Source organism: Moschus berezovskii, chromosome 6 (assembly GCF_049115385.1).
Source record: "Moschus berezovskii isolate FMDL1 chromosome 6, NW_MosBer_1.0, whole genome shotgun sequence".
Taxonomy (NCBI): Eukaryota; Metazoa; Chordata; class Mammalia; order Artiodactyla; family Moschidae; genus Moschus; species Moschus berezovskii.
Genome location: NC_142465.1, coordinates 119287176 through 119298868, shown reverse-complemented (window position 1 = coordinate 119298868; position 11693 = coordinate 119287176). Strand labels below are relative to the sequence as shown.

Genomic DNA, 11693 nt, shown 5'->3' with positions numbered 1-11693 from the left:
GATTCATGGGGTCGCGGAGAGTCGGACACGACTGAGTGACTGAACTGAACTGAACTTGCTCTCTGTATCCTGTGAGTCTGCTTCTTTGTGCTCCATTTCCTGGCTTGATGTGTTTTCTAAATTCCACCTGTCAGCGATACTGTATAGTATTTGTCCTTCTCTGACTTGTTTCCCGTAGCACAATACCCTCTGAGTCTACCCACGTTGCTGCAAATGGCAAAATTTCATTCTTTTTTAGTGGCTGAGTAATACTCCATTGTGTGTATATACCACATATTCTTTATCCATTCATCTGTCAACGGACACTTAGGTTGCTTCTCCATCTCAGCCGTTATAAATAATGCTGTTGTGAACACTCACTAGGGTGTGTGTATCTTTACAAATTAGTGTTTTCATTTCTTTCAGATATATACCCAGGAGTGGAATTGCTGGGTCATATGGAAATTCTATTTTTAGTGTTTTAGAAGCCTTCATATGGTTTTCCACAGTAGCTGCGCCAATTTACTTTCCCAACACAGTATACAAGGGTTCCCTTTTCTCCAGTTTCCCCCAACACTTGTTATTTGTGTTCCTTTTAACAATAACCATTCTGACAAGTGTGAGGTGATATCTCATTGCAGATTTGATTTGCGTTTCCTTGCTGATCAGTGATGTTGAGCATCTTTTCATGAGCCTGTTGGCCATTTGCATTTCCTCTTTGGAAAAGTATCTATTCTGTTCTTCTGCCCATTTTTAGATCACTTTTTTAAAAAAGTTATTTCTTTCTGGCTGGCTGGGCCTTGTTGCCACATGTGGGCTTTCCCTTGCTGCGGGTGGTGGGGGCCGCTCTTGGCTGCACTGCTCCGACTTCTCACTGTGGCGGCTTCTCCTGTTGCAGAGCACAGACTCCAGGTTCCAGGGCTCAGGAGTTGCAACACGCAGGCTTTAGCTGCTCCCCAGTACGTGGAATCTTCCTGAACCAGGGATCAAACCTGTGTCCCCTGTGCAGGTAGGTGGATCCACTGTACCACCAGGCAAGTCTCAGGTTGTTTGTATGTTTGATGTTGAGTTATACGAGCTGTTTCCATATGTTAATAATAACCCCTTATCTTCATATTCAGAGAAGGCAATGGCACCCCACTCCAGTACTCTTGCCTGGAAAATCCCATGGACAGAGGGGCCTAGTAGGCTGCAGTCCATGGGGTCGCTAAGAGTCAGACACGACTGAAGCGACTTCACTTTCACTTTTCACTTCCATGCATTGGAGAAGGAAATGGCAACCCACTCCAGTGTTCTTGCCTGGAGAATCCCAGGGACGGGGGAGCCTGGTTGGCTGCTGTCTATGGGGTCGCACAGAGTCGGACACGACTGAAGTGACTTAGCAGTAGCAGCATCTTCATATTATTTGCAAACATTTCTCCCATTTAGTAGGTTGTCTTTTTGGTTTGCTGATGGCTTCTCTTGCTGTGGAAAAGATTTTAAGTTTACTTAGCTGCCCCAGTTTAACATTTTATGTGGAAACTGTTCTAAAGCAGAAGATATGCTTCTTTTCATTCTTTTTTTTTAAATTGTGATAAAATACACATAACATCAGATTTCCCATTTTAACCATTTTTAAGTGTACAATTCAGTCCATTCACATTGTTGTTCAACCATCCCCACCATCTGTCTCTGGAACTTTTTCACTTTTCCCAAACTCTGTCCCCATTGAACACTAACCCCTCATCCTGTCTCCCCCACCCCTGGTACCCAGCATTCTACTTTCCGTTGCTATAAATCTGAGGGGCCTCGTGTAAATGGAAGCATACAGTGTTTGTCTTTAGTGGGCGGCTTATTTCACCAAGCATATGTTCTCAAAGTTCATCCTTGTTGTAGCGTGCGTCAAAATTCCCTTCCTTTTAGAAGCCACGTTTTCTTTATTCATTCATCTGATGAACACGTGGGTTCCCTTGGTGATGGTGAATAATGCTGTGATGAACACGGGCTTACAAATAACTAAGTCCTGCTTTCAGTTCTTTTGGGTGTATGTTCATAAGTACAATTACTGGATCATGTGGTAGCTCTTTGCTTAATTTTTTGAGGAAATCACCCTACTGTTTTCTGTATTGGCTCAGCCATTTGACTTTCCTGTACTTTCTTTCATTCTTAAACAGAGCGTCCTGGGTAGGATCTGGTCAGCACCCTGGAGTAATGATCATGCATCTCCCTCGAAAAGGCTGAGTAAGCAGGGACTCTCTCCCCCAGACTCAGCTCAGGCATCTCTTTTCCATCGAGAGTTTTCTATTCCATTGCCCTCTGCTCATCTCGGATCTCCATCATAACTGTCTGTCTGTAAGTCTGTCTCCCCAGCTTGGGGCCAGGCTGGTTGGATTCTCTTCATGAAGCTCTCCAGCTTCTACGTTGTAGGACTCCCAAGGATATTTTTTTTTAAACAATGAAGCACCTATCTCTCTTGTTGTCATTTACAAGTTAAAGAACTTTAAAATTAGAAGGGGACTTCCCTGGTGATCCAGGGATTAAGAAGCCACCTGCCAAGGCAGAGGACACGGGGTCGATCCCTGGTCTGGGAAGTTCCCGCAGGCCCAGCGTGTTCACAGCCACTGAAATCTGGGCACCCTAGAGCCCGGGCTCCATAAGACAAATCCACACAGCCACAACGAAAATAAAAAAGTACATTTTTAAAAATTAGAAGGGGTCTTAGAAACAAATTTTAATACACTCCCCCCTTCTGTTGATCAGGAAACTGAGGTCAGAGCAGCTAAGCGGCCTGCCAGGGCACTCAGCGAGTTCCTGTGGGCTGGCATCTTCGCCATTCCTCCCAACCCTGCCCTCTTTGGTCGCCGTCACCAGCTAGGTTGAGTGGCTTCTCTCCGTAAGAATCCCATGGACAGAGGAGCCTGGAGGGCTATGGTCCATGGGGTTGCAAAGAGTCAGACACAACGGAATTGACTTTGCACGCCCTCTCTCCTTACAATGTGCTGCAAGAACGGATCCCTGTTGCTCCTCCAGCCCTGCTCCCCCAGCATCCCCTTCACCCCTGGGCCCTTACATGCCCGCTCTTTGGAAGGCTCATCCACCAGCTTCTTGCTTGCCTGATGATGAGGCACTTCAGGAAAGCTTTTCAGGGCCGACCACTAGGCCAGACCCCTGCCGTGGAAGGGAGACACAGCTGGTTTGATCAGCGTCACTGTGCAGTGAAGGGGTGTTACACATGGCCCCAGAGGCTCGTCAGCATTTGATCTGCCACCCGATTCCGGTTTAGGGGACACACGCTGAGTCAGACCTGTGCCTGCCCTGATGGGGAGACAGACTTACAGACAGACAGTTATGATGGAGATCAGAGATGAGCAGAGGGCAGTGGAACAGGAAACTCTGGACGGAAAGGAGATGCTCGAGCTGAGTCTGGGGGTGCGGGCAGGAGCCGGCTGGGGGAGAGAGTTCCCACTTACTCGGCCTTTTCCAGTGACCCGTCTTGCTCTAGGTCTGAACACACGTGAGAATGAGGAAATGCCTGGCTCCTAGCTCTTCTAGCTCAGCCCACAGCCTCCACAACTCGGAGGACCAGTTAGCTGGTCGCTGGCACCTGGGATTCTGCGAAGATGCTCAGCAGTATCTCTCAGGGTGGATCTTGACGTTTGGCCATATTCATGGTGTGAGTGTGGGGGGAATACCTGTTTCATGTTGTTCACAAGAAAGGAGATCACTACCACCACCAGCATTCAGATGCCTCCCCTTTTGCCGTGACGTGGATCTCTGAGAACGCTGAGTGGGAGAAAGTGAAGCTGCGGGAAGAGCAGGATTGGCCTGGAGAATAGTGACCCACAGCACAGCCCTAAGCTTATCAAGGGGCCCTGTGGGCTCAGGGAGAACAGGGCCCCTTCGCATCACCCAGGGTGGTTGCCAGCACCAGGCAGAACCGCCGTTGGGGCTGAGCGTTCATTGGAAGATTCTGTTCTTAAAGACTATGTGCGTGCGCTCAGCTGTGTCCAACTCTCTGTGAGCCCACGGACTGTAGCTCACCAGGCTCCTCTGTCCATGGGATTCTCCAGGCAAGAATAATGGAGAGGGTTGCCATTCCCTCCTCAGGGATCAAATGAGTCTCTTGAGTCTCCTGCTTTGGCAGGCATGTTCTTTAACCACTAGTGCCACCTGGATTGTGCTTTGCTTAAAGGCGCAAACAAGGACTTTGAATTTACCCAGCAGGAGAATCTTGGTTCCAAAACAAGAAGTGAAAATTCTAGTATTAGAACACACTCATCGTGTTGTGTGTGTATGTGTGTGTGTGTGTTGTGTAAAGTCACTAAAGAGCTTTGGGCAGGGTAGATTGACATTTTGTTTGGATCAAATAATGAAGGATCACGGATGGTTCTTCAGTGAAACTATTGTTCATGGCTCACTGTGCATAAATGTTTACAGTTTTCTTTTCAGAGTTTGGATGCAGTCATTCTGAGAAAATCCTTTTGTCATCGCACAAAGCATGGGATTAAAGACTCCATCCGCGTATTATTTTCTGCATATGGCTGGACCAGATTATGGTGCCAGAGGGGGTGAGCCAAATAAACAACACTTTCTCCAGGATGCGGCTCCGATGAGGGGGTGTGTGTGCTGAGGCTGTTGCATGTTGGTCCATGGGGCCTGGACTACTGGTTTTGCTCTGATCTCTGGTGTTTAGCAGAGAGAGCAGATGGCTTTTCAAATCCATCTCCTGCTCCCATTCTCACTACTAAGCTTCAAATAGTCTTAATCCCTGTAATTGGATTAAGGCAACCTGGGATTTCTAGAGGCCCTAGGTGCCTACCAGAAGCAAAAGTAAATCCTCTGTGGAGGAACACATCATTTTAGCCCGCAAATTATTTCTATAATTTTTCATATAGAATGATTGAGTCTGACACTCAATCAAAAAAACACAGCATCAAGGAAAGAGGACCATATGATCAAATCCCAAGAGAAACAATAAGCAATAGAAACAGATTCACAAAGTTTCCGGTAATGGAAAGAACAGACAGAAACTTTAAAAAATAGCCATGTTTTGAATGTGTTTGAAGACTTAAGAGAAATGAATGTTAGTCAGATCACTAGAAACTGTAAGAAAGAATAAAATTGAAATTCTGGTTCTAACAATAACCCCAATTCTCTGTCTATACAGTAACTGAGATTAAAAATGAAAGGGTTTAACAGCAGGATGGACGTTGCCAAAGAGAGATTTGGTGAACTGAAAAATAGGTCATACCCAGAATAAAGGGTGGAGAGTCAAAAGAATGGGATACACATAACAGAAAGAAGTTCTATTGCAGGGAGAAAAGCACATCCAGAAATATCGTGAGAAGAATGCAGAACACCGAGGATTTCTCAAAGAGAGGTAACACCAACTGACTTCTCCACAGAAACAGTGGAAACAAAAGAATGGGATACACATAACAGAAAGAAGTTCTATTGCAGGGAGAAAAGCACATCCAGAAATATCGTGAGAAGAATGCAGAACACCGAGGATTTCTCAAAGAGAAGTAACACCAACTGACTTCTCCACAGAAACAGTGGAAACAAAAGAATGGGATACACATAACAGAAAGAAGTTCTATTGCAGGGAGAAAAGCACATCCAGAAATATCGTGAGAAGAATGCAGAACACCGAGGATTTCTCAAAGAGAAGTAACACCAACTGACTTCTCCACAGAACCAGTGGAAACCAGAAGACAACAGGATCGATATGTAAAGTGCTACAAGAGAATGAGTGTCCGTCTAAAACACGATCTCTGAACGTAACCCTCAAGAGCGACAGTAAATAAAGATGCTTCCAAACACACAGAGACTGAGAGGATTTGTCAGCAGAAAATACAAGAAGGTGAGACTTGAGAAAGAACAATGATGCTGATGAACCTGTGGTGAAAAGGAAAAAAGGCAGGAATCCCCAACGCCAGGAGTGAAAATGGGGATCGCAGAGGGCATGAGGAACAAAACGCCAATAAATGTGAGCATCTGGAAAAAACATTCCTGGAAGTATACAGTTTATCAAAATTGACAGGAGAAGAAATAGAAAATATGAATAATCCTTTCAGCAATTTGTAATTGAAGTCCTCCAGGTAAAGAAAGTATTATGCTCAGAAGCTTTCATAACCGATATAAAAAAAGAAATAAAGTCAGTATTTCACTGATACCCTTCTGAGGGTTGTCACACCCAGTCTGAACCATTCAGTAGTGATTAGAATTAAGCTCATGTTCCTTAGTTTGGTGTACAAAGCTTAAGATTTGACTTCTGTTTACTTTTTTAATGAAGTGCTTCTTGTTTTATTTACTTTTAAATATTTACTCATCTATTTTTAATATTTACTTATTTGACTGTGTCATGTGGGATCTTTCATTGCAGCATCTGGATGCTCTAGTTGTCCCGTGTAGGCTCAGTTGCTCTGCAGCATGTGGGATCTTCCCGGACCAGAGATCAAACCTGTGACCTTGCATTGGCAGATAGATTCATTACCACTGAGCCACCATGGAAGCCCCTGGACTTTAGCCTTAATGTGGCGGGATAGGTTGTGTTCTGTAAATAAATTTCTGGCAAAACAGGTAAGAAAGATTTGTACAGCTGGGCTGAACCCTTCACACCTACAGACAGGTAACATGGGCTGTGTGGGCCATCTGAAATCGTCTGGGAGCCACATCACAGAAAGGAACAATCAGGTTAAAATAATGCTAATCTTTCTTATTTAACCCAGTACTTCCAAAATATTATCCAGTCAACCTGTAATCCACACAGAAATGATGAAGGAGAGACTTTACATTCTTTCTGTCATGCTTGCTGAGTCCTGCAATGCGGCAGTGATCGGTGACAAAGGCGTCTCGGACCCAGCTGTTACTAGATGGGAAGAGAGAACACAGAAGTGAAAGTCCACTCCCTGACAGGGGAGTCCAGCCCAGGCCAAACACTGGACACGCCTGTCCCGAGGGAGCCAGCATCACGAGCCCTGTGGGCGACTGGAGGTGTGGCTGGGCGAACGGGCAGTGCTGCAGGCCCCCTGTGGACCTGGGGACCGAAGTCCCTGAATCCTTTTCTTCTTTGCTCAGCCAGTACTTGCTGAGCTCTACTGGTGCAGAACACTGCGTGCTCCACACGGGGTGCGTCAGCGGTCCTTCCGTCTCAGATGCTGAGTCTCCGGTTTTGTCTCTTCCACTCTCCTGTCGATGCTCTGACGGTCCCTGTATGTAGCTTCCTTTCTGTATTTTTTTTAAATTGAAGTGTAGTTGACTTATCGTGTTGTGCTAATTACTGTTGAGCAGTGGAGTGACTCAGTATATATACACACAGTTTTTTATACTCTTTCACATTATGGTTTATCAGAGAATAATGAATGCAGTTCCTTGTTCTGTGCGGAAGGGCCTTGCCGTCTGCTCACCCTATGCGCGATGGTTTCCGCCTGCTGGCCCCAAACTCCCAGTCCGCCTCTCTCCCCTGCCCTGCCCCTTGGCAGCCACGAGTCTGCTCTCTGTGTCTGTCAGTCGGCTTCGGTTTCATCGATATGTTCCTCTGTGTGTATTTTGGATTCCACATGTATGTGATATCATATGTTTGTTTTCCCCTTTCTGACTTCACTTAATACTATCATCCCTAGGTCCTTGCATGTTGCCGCAAAGAGCATCGTGACACTTTTTTTATGGCTGAGTTGTATTCTACTTGAGGATCAAGATGAGTAAATATATATAAAGTGCTGGAACATACCAAGTGCGTAGTAAGTGCTTCAAAATACCAGTTAATGTGTCTCAGTCAGATTAACAGCATCTCCTCAGAGACAGACTCTGCTCTGGGTGGGGAGGGGGTGCACGCATCAGGGAACCAACCACCTCCCAGGTCTTGAGGGCTGCTGTGGGAACCAGCTTGAGACAGCTGCCATCAGCTCCTCCTCACTGTCCTCCCTGGAGAAGGGCCCTTCCTGGGGCCCTTGTCTTCCTGAACCGCTCCACAGCCACCCAGGTGCCCTGGTTGGAAGGCTCCCAACACCCTTCCCTTCCCTGCTCCCTGGCCAGTCTGCCGCCAGCTCTGTGATGATATGGTGTCCTTCACCTCTCCCCATCCTTCCCCCCCACTGTTAGTGTGTTAGTGTAAGGGCCTCAGCATCTGTAAGGACTCTGTTTAAGGTCCGTACAGTCAAAGCTATGGTTTTTCCAGTGGTCATGTACAGATGTGAGAATGGGACCATAAAGAAGGCTGAGCACTGAAGAATTGATGCTTTCACACTGTGGTGCTGGAGGAGACTCTTGAGAGTCCCTTGGACTGCAAAGAGATCAAGCTAGTCATTCCTAAAGGAGATCAACCCTGAATGTTCATTGGAAGGACTGAGGCTGAAGCTGAAGCTCCAATACTTTGGCCCCCCTGATCCGAAGAGCCGACTCATTGAAAAAGACCCTGATGCTGGGAAAAATTGAAGGTGGGAGGAGAATGGGGCAGAGGAAGAGATGGTTAGATAGCATCACCAACTCAATGGACATGAACTTGAGCAAACTCCGGGAGACAGTGAAGGACAGAAGAGCCTAGCGTACTGCAGCCCATGGGGTCGCGAAGAGTCGGACACAACTTAGTGACTGAACAACAACAAATCTGTCAGGACCCCACCGTATGTACAATCTCCATCGTCTGTAAGGACCCTATTATCCATAAGGACCCCATCAAGCCTTGCCTCGACTAGTTCAGCAGCCTCCCGGCTGGTCTGATCACCCCAACTCTCTGCCAATCCACGTTCTGGAAGAAATTTTCTTAACCTCAAATTCTCTTTGTCTGCAGGAGAAACAACAGCCCCACCCTCATCTGCAAGGTGCGGGCAGCCCTCCCCGTGGCTCCTTTTCCCATCCTACCCTGGCCGTGGCCATGCCCACCTGCCCTTGGGGAGGGAGGACCAAGGCACTAAAGTGTTCTCAGGGGGGCTGAGTGCCCTGGTCAGCTCAGGGCAACACAAGACCCTCAAACTCGGGGGCTCAAATCAGCTGCTCCTTTGTCCTATGGCTCAGCTGGGTGGTTCTCCAGTCTTGGGGTCTTCTCACACGTTGGCGGGAAGCCCCAGGAGTACACAGCCTTGCTGGCTCTGTCTGTCTCTCCCCCACCTCTTGGGACTAGACTGGACCCCTGGGCCAACTCCCCCGCTCTCCGCGTGCTTAGCCCGGGCAGGCTGACCTGGACTTCCTCCTGGAAGTGGCAGGGTGCCACCACCCCCTCCCTGTCTGGTTCTTTGCAAAGCGGCTATGAAGAATTTTAGATACAGATACCATGGGGGCCTGTGAGTCAATTCTTAGAATAGGACGTGATCATCTTTTCTGGGAAGAAGGGTTTGCAGCCACTGCTGATTCCTAACTGAGTCACAGGCGCCTTTATCAGGAGGCGGGAGAGCACGGCTTAGGTGCCCGTGAGCTGGGTGTGTGCTTCTGCTTCTTAACCTTCACCATTCACAGCCCCGTGCTCACTGCACCTTCTGGATGATTCAGTGGGCTGAGAAGGAAGCTTAGAGCCAACATGACTAACAATTTCTAAATTCTCTAGGTGGCAATTATAGGGAATAAAGAGAAAGGCGTAATTTCAAAACTTTCTAACAGCATTGCTCTGGGTATCTCTGGTTATCTTCTTAACTCATTTTAAGAGCTCTAACTATGTGCCAGGCAGGGCTGGGTTCTTTAGAAACATGATTTTATTTACTTTTACACAGCCTTGTGAGATGGACATGATTATTCACTCTGGGGCTCAGAGAGGTCATGCGATTTGCCTAAAATCACACAGCTAGAATGAGTTAAGCCTAGATGGGAGCTCACGTCCAACTCCAAAGCCAGGTCCTTCAACCTCCATACGATTCCGTAACTGAATGCATTTTGTCTCCCGCCCAGAGCTGGGAAGAATCCGTCTGTTTTCTGAGAGCAGAGAATGGCAGGGAGTCGGTTCACAGGACTGGGTGCCTGCCACGGGAACTGTCCGGCTTTAGACACTGGAGAGAAGGCTCTCGGGACAGCGATGCCCTCCAGAAGCTGCTATTAGACTCGGGGAAGGGAGATACATACTTGGACAAAGAAGACACGTGCAGATGCTGCTCTGTGCCTAAAGAGAAGGGAAGTAAGTCTTGGGACAGAGTGTTCCTGGGTGGGTCAGCGGCCTGGGGAGGCCTCTGGAGGATGGATGTGTACACGGGGGTCTGAGTAACTACCTGGAGGCAGCCAGCAGCGGGAGGGCAGTGTTGCCAGCAGGGGAAAGTGTGCAAAGTGGCCCATCCCTGTCCGGTCCCCTCCCGCCTCCCTGCTGCTCCTCTCCATCCTGTTTGCCGGTTCCTCTGTCCCAGGCCTGCGCTGTCCCTGCGTTTCCCGTGGTTGTGACACTCCATCGCCCATCCTGAAGCCCAAACTGGTGGAGCCTCCTGGACTCCTCCTTGCCCCTCATCCCTGAAACAGAATCCACTGTGTCCTGTGGGTTCTGGCTCCGCCTGGCTCCTGGCTGTCCGCGCCCTCCTCTTTCCAACTCCCTGCCGGAATCTTTGTCCAAACCACAGCCGTCTCTTGCCTGGGCCTGCCAGCCTGGGTCCTGGGCCCGGGTTGTGCCCTCCCAAGTTCCTCTTTGCAGCATAAATGTGGTCCCGTCATCCCTGCTGGACACCCTCCTGTTCCTTCCTCTAACTTAGGAGAAGGTCCAAGTCCTACCCGTGCCCGCGAAGCCTCAGTCCCCACTCCCGGCTACCTCTCCACGCTCACGCCACGCCACTGTTGGGCTCACCACTGTGCTTTCAGGTCTCTGTGGTCTGACTGCGCCTCACACAGGCCCCGCTGCCCCCACCTTGGGTCTCGGAGCCCCCACTGCACCCGCGCGCCCTTCCTCCAGGCCTTCCCTCTGGTCCTCAGCTTTCGTCTTGAAAGCTGCTCCTCAGGGGGCTTCGCTGCTTCCAAGCTCCTTTCTGCCCAGAATGCAAGCTCCCTCGCTCTTCTCTCTCCTGATGTCGGTTTGTTATCAGGCCCGCCAGCTCCCTGTTAAACCTTGGCTCTTTGTGAGCCCGCCAGGCTCCTGTGTCCATGGGATTCTCCAGGCAAGAATACTGGAGTGGGTTGCCACTTCCTCCTCCAGGGGATCTTCCCGACCCAGGGACTGAACCCATGTCTCTTAACTCTCCTGCATTGGTAGGTGGGTTCTTTGCCACTAGCACCACCCAGGAAGCCCTCTTGTGTGTATATCACTCAGCCACAAAAAAAGGATGAGATCTTGCCATTTGTGGCAACATGGATGGACCCAGAGGCTGTTATAAGTGAAATAAGACAGAGAAAGAGAAGTCCTGTATGATTTCCCTTACATGTGGAATCTAATAACAAAACAAATGAATAAATATTACAAAAGAGAAATGGACTCATGGACAGAGAGAAAAAACAAGTGGTCGCCAGAGGGAAGGAGGGAAGGGGTATGAAAAGCTTAAAAGAGGGTGACCACGTGAGGTAGTGATTGCTACGTAGCTGATTCTTGTGACCATGTCACAGTGTGTATTTATATGAAACCATCGGTGTATACACCTTAACTATATGTAGTTTTTGCAATTACAGCTCAATAAAGCTGATACAGATTCTGAGCCTGTGAGTCACAGACTCGGCTGACTCTTGGCTTCTGCTCTCAGCAGTGGCGTGACCTCGGGCCAGCCACCGTTGCAAGACTCCGTTTCCTAGGCTGAAAAGCAGGGACAGCAGTCACCAGCTTACGGGGTTGTTACAGGGGC

The 11693-nt window shown here is 48.4% G+C and overlaps 1 long non-coding RNA gene across 2 annotated transcripts; it reads left to right on the top strand.

Annotated features, from left to right (window-relative positions):
• Positions 1-306: 306 nt before the first annotated feature.
• LOC129536782 (uncharacterized) lies at positions 307-11490 on the top strand. Of its 2 annotated transcripts, none has more exons than XR_016037727.1 (3): positions 307-988; positions 7584-7700; positions 9838-11490. It is a non-coding gene; the product is annotated as an uncharacterized LOC129536782 (long non-coding RNA). The 2 variants fall into 2 exon arrangements; XR_016037726.1 differs by having other exon boundaries at positions 7584-8780.
• The last annotated feature ends 203 nt before the right edge of the window (positions 11491-11693 follow it).